Here is a 16,216-nt window from a genome sequence, read left to right as displayed (position 1 = left end):
GGGAAGTTGAATATAGATTCAAGTCTCTAAAGGTTGAAAGAATAGTCTGGTCTACAGAAATACCTTTGAGAACCAACAGCTCTCAAATGGTAATAATTTGGATAAATACCATGTATTTAAAGATCTGGGAATGCATAAGATAATCTGGGGAGAGTATGGAGACAGAAGATAGAGAATGGGAGTCTAGGACCAAGCCTAGAAGAACCCCAACATTTAGAAGCTGATAGGGAAGGAACTAGCATAGGAGGAGCAGAGTTTTTTTGGATGACCGAGAAAGTATAATGGTTCTGAAATGGCAATAGGGAACAAGGAGGATGTGATTTTTTTTTTCCAACTAGGTATAAACCTTTATTTCACAACTTTGTCATAATTCACCTTCTAAAAGACAGACTGGGGGACACAGCTGAAAACACTGGGAGGCCAGATACTGATATCTTTCAAGCCAGAGCATAGCCGTGGTCACCGTAGGGCCAGTGTGCTCCTATGGTTCTCAGGCATCACGGACCAGATGCACCAATACTGTCCAATCCCAGTTTTACTTAGAGCCACCTCCTTTTTTGGGGGCCATCCATCCTCATTTCATGCCAGATTTTTACTAGAGGCTCCCTGTTCTTCCACAACAGTTTATGACCATAAGTAACATACCATATTCCAAGGAGAGTTCCCCAGGATGCACTGCATGATCAAAACATTTCCATCCCGTGATCATTCCTGCTGTATCCATGGCCATAATGACTTTTAGGGCATTCCCTGCTATGAATGTGAACATCTGAAGGGAAAATGTGGCAAGCCTCCCTTCTGGAATCTTAGTGCAGACAGCTGCAAGGACCATCATGATGGTGCCAGATGCACCAAGTGATGGTCCCTATCTTCCTGTGGCAACTTTACCCACATAACTGATACAATTGGAAATAACACCTGCAGATGATAACACTGCTCTTGACCCAGAATGTTCACTGTGCTGGAGGTGAAGCTCCACAAAACATAGATATTTGCTGCCATGTGAAATAAGGAGAAATAACTGAATGTTGACAGCAACACTGGAAAAGAAAGAACTGTTGAGGCTGGATTAGATGTGAAATATCTGATCATTGTCCGCTGCAGAGATGGTATTCTCTATCAACAGAATACAAAGACATTCATTTGCACCTGTGATAATCTGTCACGGTCTGCTGGCCATCGCTTAGGTTATTCCACCACTTGTTGTTCTCCTTTCTGAAGTCTCCTTTTTGTGGTCTTATGCTATCTCAACCATCAACTTTTATATCAAAATAACTCTGGACCCTGAATTTCGGTGATTCATATTGCCAAATAGCAGCTGATCCAAATGCACAGCCTGTAAACCCAACAGTAAAAAATAAAGGTTTTATGAGAGCCCCTATAGGATACAGAGAAGGATAAAAGGCTGTTTCTTCCACAGGAGGAATCAAAGCACTTCTCTTGTATGCTTCACCACTTGTGTCTATGTCTGATCTTTGAGGTTCAGCTTTCCTGGGTGCTTTTCTGAGTCCACATTTTTGCTGAAGAAGTCAAACCTGTGTCTGAGCAGCCATGGCGGGGCTAGGGCCACAGTGAGTTCCTTGCAGCTGCGGCTGCTCACTGGTGGAGACCATGTCTGGTTGCTGCCCCAACCTGTCTCTGCCTAGCCTCACCATGCCATCTTCCCAACCTCTGCCCCACCATGGCCTGCAAGGACATGGTTTTGAGACGTGTGGAGGAACTGAATAACATCAGCCTCTGTGGGATTTATTAAAGTAGCATATTTGGGGGAGTTACGTTTTCCACAAGGCTAGAAAGTGGAGTTTGCTGATCACAGAAGAGGTAGAGTTGAGGAATTGATTCAGATGAGAGGGATGTGTGGAGTAGTAGGGGCATGACAGTTAACAGCAAATGAGAGAGGCTAGTATTTCTGGTGGAGACTTAGGTAAACAAGGATATGAGGTGTTGATAGATTTAGGCCTTTTAATCTCTTGTAGGCTAGATGGATCTATGGCCTTAGTGGCATAGTCTGGAAAGTTTCAAATAGTTTGTTGGGTAAGGGCTAAGTTTCTTACGAGGTAAATCTGCCTCAGCAGGTTCTAGTTATGGTATGATGAGGCTCCAGGCTGGCCTCTTCATTTCTTTTATCTATTAAATAGTAATAATACCTCTTTTAATTTATTTAAATGGACAGTCACATAGTAGTTAATAAAAGTTGAGTCTAAATAAACGTACAGCCTTTTACGAAATCTTTTAAACATACATCCCAGTAAGTCGTGCTCTAGCCAAGTTATTCTCTTGTCACTCTTTTGTGTGCTGAATATAACAATGCCTAATTGTGAAGAATAAACGTTGACTATGAATGAGGCACTCAGTTCATCTCTTTGCTGATTACACTTAATTTTAGAACTAAGGATAAATTATTCAAGAAATAGTTGCTGATTTTTTAGCTCGAAGTGTTCTGTAAGCATACTTGGATTTTTTTTTAGAACCCAGTGACAGTAATACTTCTTTGGAGAGAATATCTTTGAGTATCTTTTTAGAACTTCAAGCAAATTTACTTTTAAAACATTTTATATGCTCAGTGTAGATAATTTGGAAATTACAGAGAGTTACAAAAAAGAAAATAAAAATTTTCCTGTATTCTCACTATCTAGAGAAAACTCCTGTTTACTTTTTGGTGTGTTTGTGTAGCATTTGTTTTCAAAATTGGGATCACAATATATAGCGATTTGTAGCTATATACTCTGCCTTTTCATGTAATCTTGTATCATGAATATTTTCCTAAACCATTAAATATTCTTGGAAAATGTAATTTTAATTACTACATAATATTCTGTTCATTGTGAGTGTATCATAGTTTACCTAATGATTCTCTGCTATTGGATTGGCTCTAATTTATTGATGTGGTAAATAATGCCTTAATGGGTATCTATGTAAATCAATTATTTTCTTCCATTTTCTTTTTACTTTCTTTTGCCGTATTCCTAGAAAGGGAAGTACTGGGTCAAAGAATAGGGCTTCATTTTTGTTGCTCCTGCTTTTTTTTTTTTTTTTTCCTGAGACGGAGTCTCCTTCTGTCACCCAGGCTAGAGCACTGTGGCGTGATCTTGACTCACTGTGACCTCCGCCTCCTGGGTTCAGGTGATTCTCCTGCCTCAGCCTCCCAAGTAGCTGGGATTATAGGTGTACACCACCACACCTGACTACTTTTTTGATATTTTTAGTAGAAATGGGGCTTCACCATGTTGGCCACATTGTTCTCAAACTCCTGACCTCAAGTGGTCCGTCTGCCTTGGCCTCCCAAAGTGCTGGGATCAGAGGCATGAGCCACCGTGCCTGGCTGCTCCTGCTGCCTTTTTTTTTTTTTTGAGAGAGAGTCTTGCCCTGCGGCCCAGACTGGATTGCAATGGCGCGATCTCAGCTCACTGCAACCTCCGCCTCCTGGGTTCAAGTGATTCTCCTGCCTCGGCCTCCTGAGTAGCTGGGATTACAGGCGCACACCATCACGCCTGGCTAATTTTTTTGTCCTGCTGCTTTTAAGGAAAATTATACTTCAAGATTTCATATTTAAAAATCAATGTGGGTCGGGCTCGTTGGCTCACGCCTGTAATCTCAGCACTTTGGGAGGCCAAGGTCGGCGGATCACTCGAGGTCAGGAGTTTGAGACCAGTGTGACTAACATGGTGAAGGCCCATCTCTACTAAAAATACAAAAATTAGCCAGATGTGATGGTGCGCGCCTGTAATCCCAGCTACTTGAGAGGCTGAGGCATGAGAATCACTTGAACCCGGGAGGTGGAGGTTGCAGTGCGTCTAGATGGCACTACTGCACCCTAACCTGGGCAACAGAGTGAGACTCCGTCTCAAAAAAAACAAAAAACAAAAAAAACTTAGTGTGTGTGTGTGTATTTGGCAGTATAGCATTGCTTATTTCTCTGTTTCCAGCAGTGATTTATTTTTGTGTGGATTTGCAGACCCCCTTGCAGTAATAAATCCTTACAGGTTCTCTTTGGCTTATATGTTGAGAACAACTTCTGTAGATTATAAACTACCCCAGTTGTCTCCCGTATCCTTTGTTTCACTGCTCTTGCTCCAGCAGATGCCTTCTCGTTGACCCTAACAAATAACTCTTCCTCCTTTATTCAGTGATTGTTTTTTCCTAACATCCCTTGCTTGATATTTGGGGAAAATTTTAAGGCTTTTAAAAAATCGTATTTAAGAGCGCCTAGTTTTATTGTATCCCTTGTTAACACCTTGAGTGTTTACTTTTTAATATTTGCTGATTTGTGAGATGAAATATGATAGTTGTATTTGGGGGTAGGAGGAATGTCTGAAATAAATTCTTTCTTCCCAACTTATGATTTAATAAGAGCTGGAAGGGGAAAAGTAAGGTATAAAACCCAGTGTTTGACATTTTTATCCTCTTAATCTGGCCACTGTCCATCATACTTTCAGAGCTGAAAGGGCTCTAAATTTCATATTTATTCAGTCCTTTCAGTTTACAGATAGGGAAACTAAGCCCTAAAAAGGACATTCCTTGACTTCCTCAAGGTCATAAGCCAAACAGTGTTAGAAGTTTGGCCTATTTTTTCATAACTTAGTGTGTTGGTTTTTCTACAAACATCTTCTGCGTCTCTGCACCACGTGTTCCCCAGCCTGCCTTTCAGGTTGACTAACTTTCAGGTGACTAATTTTTTTCTGTTTGGAGGCCTGGTAGACTCTTTTTTATCCTTCAGTTTAACCACAGTACTTTAATCATCGTGAGTCAGTTCTTGCATACGTTGTACCTTTTTGTCCTGCAGATAGTGCTCTCAATTTCAAGGAAATCTTCAAGGACATTTTCTATTCATGTGTGGCATCTACTTTTGGAACAATAATTATCCTTATGTTGGATCATCTTTGTTCTTCACATTTATCATCTTCTCCAGAATTACTTTAATCTGTTAAGTGATTCCCTCTGCATTCACTGTTATGATTTCCTTTTTTCCCTGCAATTAATTTTTCACTATGTTTTTTTCTGTTCTTTGCTATTTCTAGTTTAGTAGATCTCTGATGTTTTGTTCTGCTAAGAACAAACTGAGAACTGTTGTAGGCTAAAAAACAGCCCTCCAGAAGAGATCTGTCACCCAGGCTCATTGCAACTTCTGCTTCCTGGGTTCAAGTAATTCCCATGCCTCAACCTCCCAAGTAGCTGGGATTACAGGCACCTGCCACCATGCCCAGCTAAATTTTTGTATTTTTAGTAGGGATGGCCAGACTGGTCTCAAACTGCTGGTGTCAAGTGATCCGCCCGCCTCCGTCTCCCAAAGTACTGGGATTACAGACATGAGCCACCATGCCTGGCTCCCAAAAGAATCTTACTATCCATTGGCAGTCACTCCCCACCTCCTGACATTCACTGCCTGCCTTAAACAACCAGGTAGATTAGTGAGTCTATCTTCTTTCTATAGATTTGCTTATTCTGAATATTTCATATGAACAGGATCATACAATATGTAGTCTTGTGTGACTGTCCACTTATTTTCAGTTAAACTCCTTCAAGATCTTTCTTTTTACATGTCTTCTGCCATTATTGTTATCCCTTCCCACCCCATTGCTTCCCTGCTCCCCCTACCCTCTCACACTTTTTAGAATTTCAGCTGAAATACCACTTTTTTGGAGGGACCTCCCCTAATGGGATTCTAGATACTCCATTATGGACTTAATTGTGCCCCACCATTCTCTTTTGTATCTCTTACTTCAGTTATTATCTAATGGAGCAGTTATTTGTATAACTAACATCTGCTTCTCTCACAAGGTAGGGAGTTTGTTGTTGTTTTGATAAATACTTAGATGAGCACATTCAGGCACTTTACCCAGTGGGAGGGGAAAGAGATTTTCAGAGAAGAGAGATGTGTGTACATATGTTAACTATTAACGTAGCAATGAAAATGTAAGCTGAAAATATAGAAAATTAGTAGTTAATTAGGCTTTATGTATGTAGACTGGACAGGTACCATAAAGAATGTGTATTATACTCTTCCAGAAATATCATGAATCTGGAAATTTTTTTTTTTTTTTGGGACAGGGTCTTGCTCTGTTGCCCAGGCTGGAGTGCAGTAGTGGCTCCAGTAGTGGAGAGCATACATGGCTCACTGCGGCCTTGACCTCCTGGGCTCAGGCAGTTCTCCTATCTCAGCCTCCCACTGGTGTGTGCCACCATGACTGGCTAATTTTAAAAAAAAGTTTTTTTTTTTTTTTTTTTTTTTTTTTGGGACAGGGTCTTGCTCTGTTGCCCAGGCTGGAGTGCAGTAGCACGGTCATGGCTCACTGCAGCCTCGAACTCCTGGGCTCAAACAGCAATCCTCCTGCTTGGCCTCCCAAAGTGCTGGGATTATAGGTGTGAGCCATTAAAACCTAAGACTGTTAAGTGCCAGCTTAAGTTTTGGAGTCCATTTATGTTGTTGGTTAGAATATTTGGAATATTTACCCTACCTGAAAAGTTGAATAAAACTGATATATTCTTTTTAAATTTTGACTCAGCAGTTCAGTTTTTCAAGCTCATTTGTAAATAATGGTGCGTATTGCCTACATGGGTCACAATTTATTTCAGGAAGGTGCTGCATCATCTGTTTTGATGGAGATCTTAATGAAATTGGCTGCTCTTGACCTCTGAGATTCACTATTTCTTCATCTTTTCATGGTACCTGGATGGTCAGGTACACTGTTCTCTTCTCCCTTAGTGTTTGCTTTACTCTTTAGTGGATACTGGAGATACCTAGGACAAAGGTTTGTGACGAGGGTGTGTGTATGAGGGTCTTAAGATAAGGAAAATAGTATTTTTCTTCTTGATTAAATTTAAGGGGCATCATGAAATTTAAGTAACACCCTAAGGGTAATAGGTCAGATGGCTTTCTGTTGACATTGTTGATCTATAAAGTTATTGCTAGCACTATGTTTACCATATTAAGTATTAAAACCTTATATTCTGTGGGACTCTTCACATGAGTATATAGTTTCAGTTTTTATAATGGAAATTGGTGAGAAAAAAGGATGACTACAAATTTTTGTTTTGTAGTTAACTTTTATTACAATTTCATCTAGGATGCATGAAAGTACATGGAATTTGGTGGCTGTGTTGGACATAACCTTGGAGGGACACAGCTCAGGAAAGTCTTCAGTGGAACCTTGGTCTTGTTACTTGCATATATTCACATCAAACCTTTTAAAGTTTCCACTGATTTTTTTTTTTTAATGAGTATGTGTTAAATGCTTCTGCAGGTTTTAGAGGTATGGTATAAAAAAGAAATTCACCAGCAGTCACAGCTAGCAGACTTGGGCTAGTCCTATCCTGGTATATCATTAAGTCAGGTAGTTAACAGTAGGAGATGACAAAGACCATTTTAAAAAGGGCAGAGTTAGGCATGTACATATTTCCCAAGGATGAAAGTTCCGTTTCAAGGGAAATTGTTTCCTACTTTAATGTCCTTATCTACTTTTGACACTGCAAATAATGAGTAAGCAGTGTGGGAGACACTCTGCTTTGGCGTTGGATGTCCTAAGATGTTCTTCCATGACCCGCCAATAAGAGGATCAGTCTTATTTTATTTCTCAGGCAGTGGTAAAGGAACCGAGTCCCAATGGTAGACCCACTGTGAGTGCAGGATTGTGTTATTCCAGTGGCTTTTATTTAATAGAGCCCAGTTAGCATCTCTTCTAGTAGAGCTTTGTGGGGAGAAATGCTAAGTGGACTGCTTTGTGAATTGACCCACTTAATCTGACAGTACTCTTCCTCATTGAGGAGGTGGACTTGGACATACCCTATTTGAACGGCATTGCCAGGTTCTCTAAAGGCTGATCTTTCTTTCATTTCTTTCTTTTCCTTTCTCTCTCTCTCTCTTTCTTTTGTGGGGAGAGGATTGGGAGATGTTAAGCAAGCTTTTAGAGGGAGGAAGATGAGGCAAATATAAAAACCGTATGGCTTTGATTATAAGTAACTGTGATCAGTTGGGACAATGTTATTTAATATGTGCATATATTGACAATATTGTGGGTTTGGTTTCAGACCACCGTGATAAAGCACATCGCACAATTTTTTTTTTTGGTTTCTTAGTGCATATAAAAGTTATGATTACACTATACTATAGTTTATTAAGTACAGTAGCATTATGTCTAAACAACCTTAATTAAAACATCCTTTATTGTTTAAAAATGCTAATAATCTGAGCCTTCAGTGAGTAGTCATCTTTTTGCTGCTTAGTGTTGATGGCTGTTGACTGATCAGGGTGGTGGTTGCTGAAGGTTAGGGTGGCTGTGACAATTGTTTAAAATGAGACAACCATGAAGTTTGCTGGATTAATTGACTTCCTTTCACGAAAGATTTCTCTGTAGTATGAGATGCTGTTTGATAGCATTATATTTGTTTTAGTTTTTAAAAGAGATGGGTGTCTCACTGTGTTGTCCAGGCAGGACTCAAACTCTTAGGCTCAAGTGATCATCATACTTCTGCCTCCTGGTTAGCTGAGACTACAGTCGCCAGCACCCCAGCGTTATAGCATTTTAGTAGAACTTCTTTCAAAATTGGAATCAGTCCTCTCAAACCCTGCTGCTGCTTTATCAGCTGAGATTATATCCTAAATCCTTTGTTCTCATTTCTGCAGTAGTCACAGCGTATTCACCAGGAGTACATTCCATCTCAAGAAACCACTATCTTTGCTCATTCATAAGAAGCAACTCCTCATCTGTTCAAGTTTGATCACAAGATTGCAGCAGTTTAGTCACATCTTCAGACTCTGTTTCTAATTCTGGTTCTCTTGCTATTTCTACCACATCTGCACTGACTTCCTCCACTGAAATTTTGAACTCCTCAAAATCATCCAGGAGGATTGGTATCATCTTCCAAACTCGTGTTCCTGTTCCTATGAATCATGAATATTCTTAATGGCATATAGAAGTTGTTTAGCGTAGCCATCTTCATCAATGGTCTTAGCTAAATCTTCCAGATAACTTGCTGCAGCTTCTAAATCAGCACTTACTGCTTTACTTTGTGCTTTTATGGTACGGAGAGGGCATCTTTCCTCTGCTAGCTTCAAACTTGGCAGCTTCCTCACTTCTGTCGGCCTTCATAGAATTGAAGAGAGTTCTGGCCTCGCTCTGGGTTAGGCTTTGGCTTAAGGAAATGTTGTGGTTGGTTTGGTCGTCTGTCCAGACCACTCAGACCTTCTCCATATCAGCAATAAGGGTGTTTTACTTTCTTATCATTCATCTGTTCACTGGAGTAGCACTTTTAATTTCCTTCAAGAACATTTCCTTTGTATTCACAACTTGGCTGTTTGGCACAAGAAGCATAGCTTTCAGCATGTCTGGGCATTTGACATATTTTCCTCATTAAGCTTAATTATTTCTAGCTTTTGATTTAAAGTGAGAGACAGGTGACTCTTCTCTCACTTGAACACTTAGAGGCCACTATAAGCTTGTTAATTGGCCTGATTTCAATAACGTTGTGTCTGGAATAAGAAGCCCTGAGGAGAGGAAGGGAGATGAGGGAACAGCTGGTTGGTGGAGCAGTCAGAGCACACACAGTATTAATCTGTTAAGTTTGCCTTCACTAATCACAGATCACCGTAATGAGTATAATAATGAAAAGTTTGAAGTACTGCAAAAATTACCAAAATGTAACACAGAGACGTGAAGTGAGCACATGCTGTTGGAAAAGTACTTGGTTAACATAGGGTTGCTATAAACCTTCAATTTGTAAAAAACCGTAATTTCTGCAACACGCAATAAAATGAGGTAAGCCTAGATATTTTTCTCTTAGGCATGTTCCTTGTCTTATTAACTATAAACTTAGCATCGTTACTAATGAAGTTGTAAACTAGAATTTAATCAGTATTTGAAAATGTATGGTGTCCCTTGCAGAAATGGAGTTAATGGCAGAACTCATAGTTATTACCTGCTATTTTATTTTCCATAGTTAATTTTAAGAGGTTCTTATAAAGTTGTTTGCAGATACTCTATCTTCACAACAGTTAAAATTGTAATATTTTAGGCATATCTTCTCCTCCTGTTTTGTTATACAGAAAAGCTTTAGCTAATAAACAGATTGCCTTCTAAAAGTTCATAAACTATTTTGGAACTTAGAAAGTATTTTTCCATAGTAAGTTTTGTAAATAAGTAAATACAAATAGGTTCCCAGGCTATCCTACAAAAGCCTAATGAAGCCATAGTTAGCTCAAATATGTATATACTTACAGTGACACATAATAGAAAATAATATGGCGGCCGGGCGCAGTGGCTCAAGCCTGTAATCCCAGCACTTTGGGAGGCCGAGATGGGCGGATCACGAGGTCAGGAGATCGAGACCATCCTGGCTAACACGGTGAAACCCCGTCTCTACTAAAAATACAAAAAACTAGCCGGGCGAGGTGGCGGGCGCCTGTAGTCCCAGCTACTCGGGAGGCTGAGGCAGGAGAATGGCGTAAACCCGGGAGACGGAGCTTGCAGTGAGCTGAGATCTGGCCACTGCACTCCAGCCTGGGGAAAGAGCAAGACTCGGTCTAAAAAAAAAAAAAAAAGAAAATAATATGGCAAGAATAGTAGTTAAACAAAACCAAAACACTGTTAAGAACTAGTTTTGAAAAATTTTCTTGTATGTGATTGATAAAGGGATTTAATCAGAGGGAGGTCAGGCGTAGAGACTTGCAGGAGTCTGCCAGGCCTTTCTGTGTCCTTTCAGATACTTTATAGGTTGATGGCATTTCTTTCTTTTGATAATGGTATACAGCAGAAATGCTATCTTTTTGCTTACCAGCTATGGTTAAGGTTGTATTTTAGGTCCTGAGTGGAATGAAAATGTTAGAAAAGAAATAGTTTCCTTAGATTAGAAAGATATGAAAGAACAATGGAAGATAGAGTAACCTAGGATATGTGTTTGAAAAAGAAATTGTTTGAGATAGATTTCGTTGACATACAAATAATGCAAGTTTAAGGGAATGGGGTAGAGTATAACATGTGAATGATTCCTGATGGAGGAGAGCAAAGATGTTGATAAAGTGTGTTGGGTTAGCAATACTTATGCTGGTCAGTAAGTGGTTTTGAATATCTTTGGAAGCTATTTAGAACTGGGAATGGGGAGTAGAATGCTACTTTGGTATTTTTATATGAACTGTTTATTGTTTTTTCATAACATGGTACAACAGCTCACCAAAAATAAATAGCTTGATATACATTTGGAATGTTTTTTGATTTATTAAACTATTATTAAGAAAATATATTTTTTGAATGTATGAAAAGTGAAAGTAAAATATTGTACTTTAGGTAATTCAACAAATGCCTACAACTATTATGTGATGAGAGAGATTTGGTTTTTACATTCTTTTTTGTTTGTTTGTTTATTGATTAGAAAAACCATGCTTCCTTTTTCAGTCTCCAGAATGTTTCTTATTTAGAAGAAACCAGTGCAAAAGGAAAATCAGGAAATGTTCCTTCTATTCCTACAAAAGTAGCAACTGTCGTTAGGCTATGTATTATTACTTAGTATTGTGATAAATCTGTTCAAGTGTTTAAATGTTTGCTATCTGTTCACTGATTTGATTTGCCTGAGGGGAATTTCTGGCTCTCTTTTTACTTGTTTGAGATGATTTGTCTCTCAGGTAGCTTCGTATATCAGCAACATGACATAGTTTTATATTGAAAGTTATTTTTTGCAGTTTATATTAGAAGATGTAAAGACTTACCCAAAAGGTATGGTTATATTCGACTGAGTTATTTTTATGGATTTATTTTAGAATGTAAATTGTTCAACTTACTTTCACTTTTATAAGTATTGGAAAGTATACTAAACTTAGGAATTGGATGAGGCAATTTGGATGAGTACTATAAGACTATAGTGTAGTTTTTAATACTATACAGTCTAAACTGCGGTGTTATACTAAACTATAGTTTTTAATACTATGCAGTCATTGCTGTTATACATGGGGCATTGGTTCCAGGACCACTGGGCACATCAAAATCTTTGCATACTCAAGTCCTGTAGTTGGCCCTATGGAACCACTGTACATGGAAAGTTGGCCCTCTGTATATGAGGGTTTTACACTCTGCAAATACTGTATTTTTAATCTTTTAATCTGTGTATAAGTGGACCTGTGCAGTTCAAACCCATATTGTTCAGGGGTCACCTGCATATAACCTCGAGCAATTTTACTTATTTTTTGAGTCTCAGTTCCCTCCTCCCTGATTTAGTACTGGTTTTTCCTCCCTTGTAGGACTGTTGCTTAGATCAAATGAGATAATGGGTCTAAGTGTGCTTTTAAACTGTAAAGTGCTTCACAAATTTATTTGTGATGATGAGTGATGATGGTTTGGTGATCATGATTGGTTCTAGGGAAGACTGTCAAATATATGAATTTTGTCTGCATTATCTTCTCAATCTGTTGAATTGACTTCACTCTTTTAAGAGGGTGATTGCAGGGTCCGAGGTCATCTCTGAGGAGGAAGTAGAGGTATTTATTTTGGTGACTTTTAAACTTTAGTTTCCAAAGTATAGTAGAAGCCTATAGAAATTTGTCACTTATAAATGAACAAATACTTTACAGACTGCTATCTGCATAGTCATAAAATGGGACTCTACTAGTGTGTGATAACCGTAAGTGTTGCCCTCATGGATTGGTTATTAGTTGTTAAATGGTAATTGGTAAAGTATGTAGGACTGACAGAGTAAGCAGTAGTCTTCTGGGAGGAAACAAATCCCATCCTCTCTCCTCCCCTCCCTACTGTTTCAGTTCAACAGCGATTTTTAATTTAATAATCTCCACTTTAAAGTGATCAAAAATGTGTGTAGATTTGTATGCTGTGCTATGGGAAAAGCAGTTTGGATTAAGGAGTGCAGATGTCTTTGCATATTTCAGGGGAGGGCAGGGTTAGGTAAGCTGTTACAATGGGGGCATTTGGGTTGTCAGAATGCAATATTGAGGATCAAAGGGATGTGTGGTAGGCCAAGAACAGACCTAATTGGTTTAAAATGTGTATGTAGAGCACTGATCTGGTATTACTGTCACCAAAGACTACAGTAAAATATACCAACTTTTTGAGATCTATTTTCTGGCTTTCTTCTGGCTGCTCAAGGTTGATGTTTCTAGATGTGACTGCTGACTGGATCAGTGAGTGAGTAATTGTATTTTTAAAGGTAATTATTTACTTCTTTAGTTTAAGTACTTACCATTTGCTCTTTTCATCCATGTATAGTGTACTAATTCTTTGATAATCTGGTAACCTTCCTTCTTAAGAAAAATTTAAATGTAGTATCCACCCTTGCCCTCCAAATTGGACAGCTTATAAATCAAGCGGATAAGCATGTTTAAGAGTTAAAAATTGTAATGTAAATTCCTAAAAGCCGAAGATTTTTGTGCACATGCTTTAAGGCTTTTAGATGTGTATGGAAAATAAACCTGTTTCTAAAATACATCTTGAAATTATTTCAAGTGAGGACTTAAGACCAAGTGAAATATTTATTCACTTTGGGTTTGGTTTGATTTTATTCCAGTTGAGTGAAGTTAAAGAAAAGGAAAATACACTTGATTCCAGTTTATGGTTTATAAGTAAAATAATGTAAGTTCAGACTGTTGGAAATTAGCATGTTTCTGATTTTAGGTTTATTGTTTGGTTTAAAGTAAAATTTGGTTTTGAGGTAAAACCAAGAAGATAAAAAATTGAGTCAATTAAAATTGGCTCAGAAGTAGTATGGATATTTCAAAGAAAAAATTGGGGTGGCTAATAGATATTTGCCTCAGCACCTTTTGTAAGATATTTGGAGTTTTAGGTTTTGCTAAACACAAAAAGTTGGTTTCGGGGCCTAAATACCTATCTTTTGTCTTTATGACATGGTCCTTAGCAAAGTGATGTAGTAGGGCACGAGTTTTGCAGTAAATGGACAGGTATGAATCCTGTGGGTATGAGTTATTGAAGGGATTACTTTGAGCAAATTATCAAATATTTTTGAACACCAAAATTTTCCCATTTGTTAAATTAATGTTCTGAGTATGTCACAGGCTTTTTGTAGGAATTAAATGATATGTTGTGGCTCTTCAAGTGTGGTAACTGAACCTGCATTAAGAAGCATTTGAGGTGCTTATTAAAAATACAGTTTCTGGAGCCCCACTTCAGAAATACTGACCTTTTGGGGGATATATTCTAGAGTCTTCATTTTAGTAAACTCCCAGGTGATTCTTATGCCCACTGTGAGTGGTACTTGCAAACTGTAAACAGTTCTCAAGGAATATGCTTACATAAATTGAACTTAAGATCTCAGATTTGTCTCCTGTCCAGTTTTTGCCATTTGCTGCATATTGATGCTCTAAAGAAACCAAAATTGTTTGGAGAAGGGTTAGAAACAGAGGAAATTTCCGACCCATACCTAAATACACATGTGGGACATTGAGTCATTTGTTTTGGCTGCTCGTTGTCACCATGTTTTCAATAAGCCCTCCATTCTGTTTTACTACTTGTAAAGGCTTTTCTATGTACTTTCTCCCCAGGAATTTATATCCGACCAATGGCAAGCATAGGCATAAGCAAAAGCACTACTTAGTTTTAACATGAAGTAGTCAGCTTGCAAATCCTAACAATGCTGCTTGAATAATTTTTGTAAGTTCAATGGCAATATTTTGCTGAGCACTTGCATTGTGCTGAACCTTGTGCACATGGGAAATGTGAATGATTCCAATAATGTCTGGTTTTTCTTATTTATTTATTTGAAACAGAGTCTCACCCTGTCACCCAGGCTGGAGTGCAATGGCATGATCTTGGCTTATTGCAGCCTCCGCCTCCCAGGTTCAAGTGATTGATTCTGTTGCCTCAGCCTCCCTAGTAGCTGGGATTACAGGCGTGCGCCACCACGCCCAGTTAATTTTTTGTGTCTTTGGTAGAGACGGGGTTTCACCATGTTGGTCAGGCTGGTCTTGAACTCCTGACCTTGTGATCTGCCTGCCTCCGCCTCCCAAAGTTTGGGATTACAGGCGTGAGCCACTGTGCCTGGCCAATGTCTGGTTTTTCTAAGAGCTCTTAGTGAAGTAAGGGGTTCAGACTTTTAATTATAGGACATTGTGATAAGTACCGTGATAGGGCACATGTGAGTGGTAAAAGAGCATAGCGGAGCAGAATAATATATTCTTTCCTATTTCCACTGCTTATAATTCAAAGTTCAAAGAAACTGTAACTTATTGAGCACTCACTACGGGGCATGCATTTAAAAAACAACTATGTAACCTATGCTATTCAATCATCACAACCCTAAGTAGCAGCTGTCTCCATTTTATAGATATTAAGTAGGTTGAACTTGTGATATAAACCTTTGTATGACTTCAAAGCCCATATTGTTTTCATTATGCCTCTAAGGACAAAATTTGATTTTTTTTTTTTTAAAGAAGGAAATGTTATGATTCTTCAGAATTGATGTCTGTTAATTTCAGTAGCATGATGTCTTCCTGTGATTGAAAATAACTCTGGAGTCTTTATGTCATCTCTGTCCTCTGCCACCCTATGTTTTCCTTTTCATTTCTAAAAGTGATAGACAAGGCAACATCTCCAGAAGCCAGCCTGTGTGACATCTGTCCATTTTGTTTTCTCTGCCTCTCCTTTTGTTTATTCTTCCTATCCCCAAAGGAAATTAGTAATTGTTCTGTTTTGTTTTTCCTAATCTCTTAGGTTAGAATCATGTGAAGATGAATGGTATCTAAGAGAAAAGGCCCTATTAGGAAGATTTTTATCACATCAAGTTTACATAGAAATTGCCCTGGAATTTTTATCCTGCTGTTGATCATTAGGGTTGATTTGATTGATTCAACTACTTGGTTGATATTTCTTTTCTTTCTTTGTAGTTTCATTTGTTCCAACATATATAAGCAGTTTGCTCTCTGGCTAGAGCTTCCGCATCATAAAATAAAGCCCCTATTTTAATCACAAGAATAAGTTCATTTTTGAATTTTCTAATTCTGATCCCATGGGGCCTAGTTTTCTACTTTTTATTTTCTTTGCTAATTAATTTTTATGTTGTTTTCTTGTTTCTAGCAGTTTGTTTATTTTGGGGAGAACATCTTTGCTTTTTAAAATTAAACTTACTTTATTTAAAAATGAATAGAGACAGGGTTTCACTATGGTGCCTGCTATGGCCTCCCAAAGTGCTGAGATTGCAAGTGTGAGCCACTGTGCCTGGCCCAACATCTTTGTTGTTGTTTGTTTTGTTTTTGCTTTTTTTTTTTTTT

The 16,216-nt window shown here is 38.4% G+C and overlaps 1 protein-coding gene and 1 pseudogene across 2 annotated transcripts in view; one reads left to right on the top strand and one right to left on the bottom strand.

Moving 5' to 3' along the window:
* The window catches only part of GSK3B (glycogen synthase kinase 3 beta), a 284,345-nt gene that overhangs the window by 63,344 nt on the left and 204,785 nt on the right, over nucleotides 1–16,216 (top strand). The window lies entirely within an intron of this gene.
* Nucleotides 536–1,660, bottom strand: LOC105510738 (annotated as a pseudogene).

This window comes from Colobus angolensis, unplaced genomic scaffold (genome assembly GCF_000951035.1).
Source record: "Colobus angolensis palliatus isolate OR3802 unplaced genomic scaffold, Cang.pa_1.0 Scaffold190, whole genome shotgun sequence".
Classification (NCBI taxonomy): Eukaryota; Metazoa; Chordata; class Mammalia; order Primates; family Cercopithecidae; genus Colobus; species Colobus angolensis.
The sequence above is the reverse complement of the archived record's forward strand: the minus strand, read 5'-3'. Positions and strand labels throughout refer to the sequence as shown.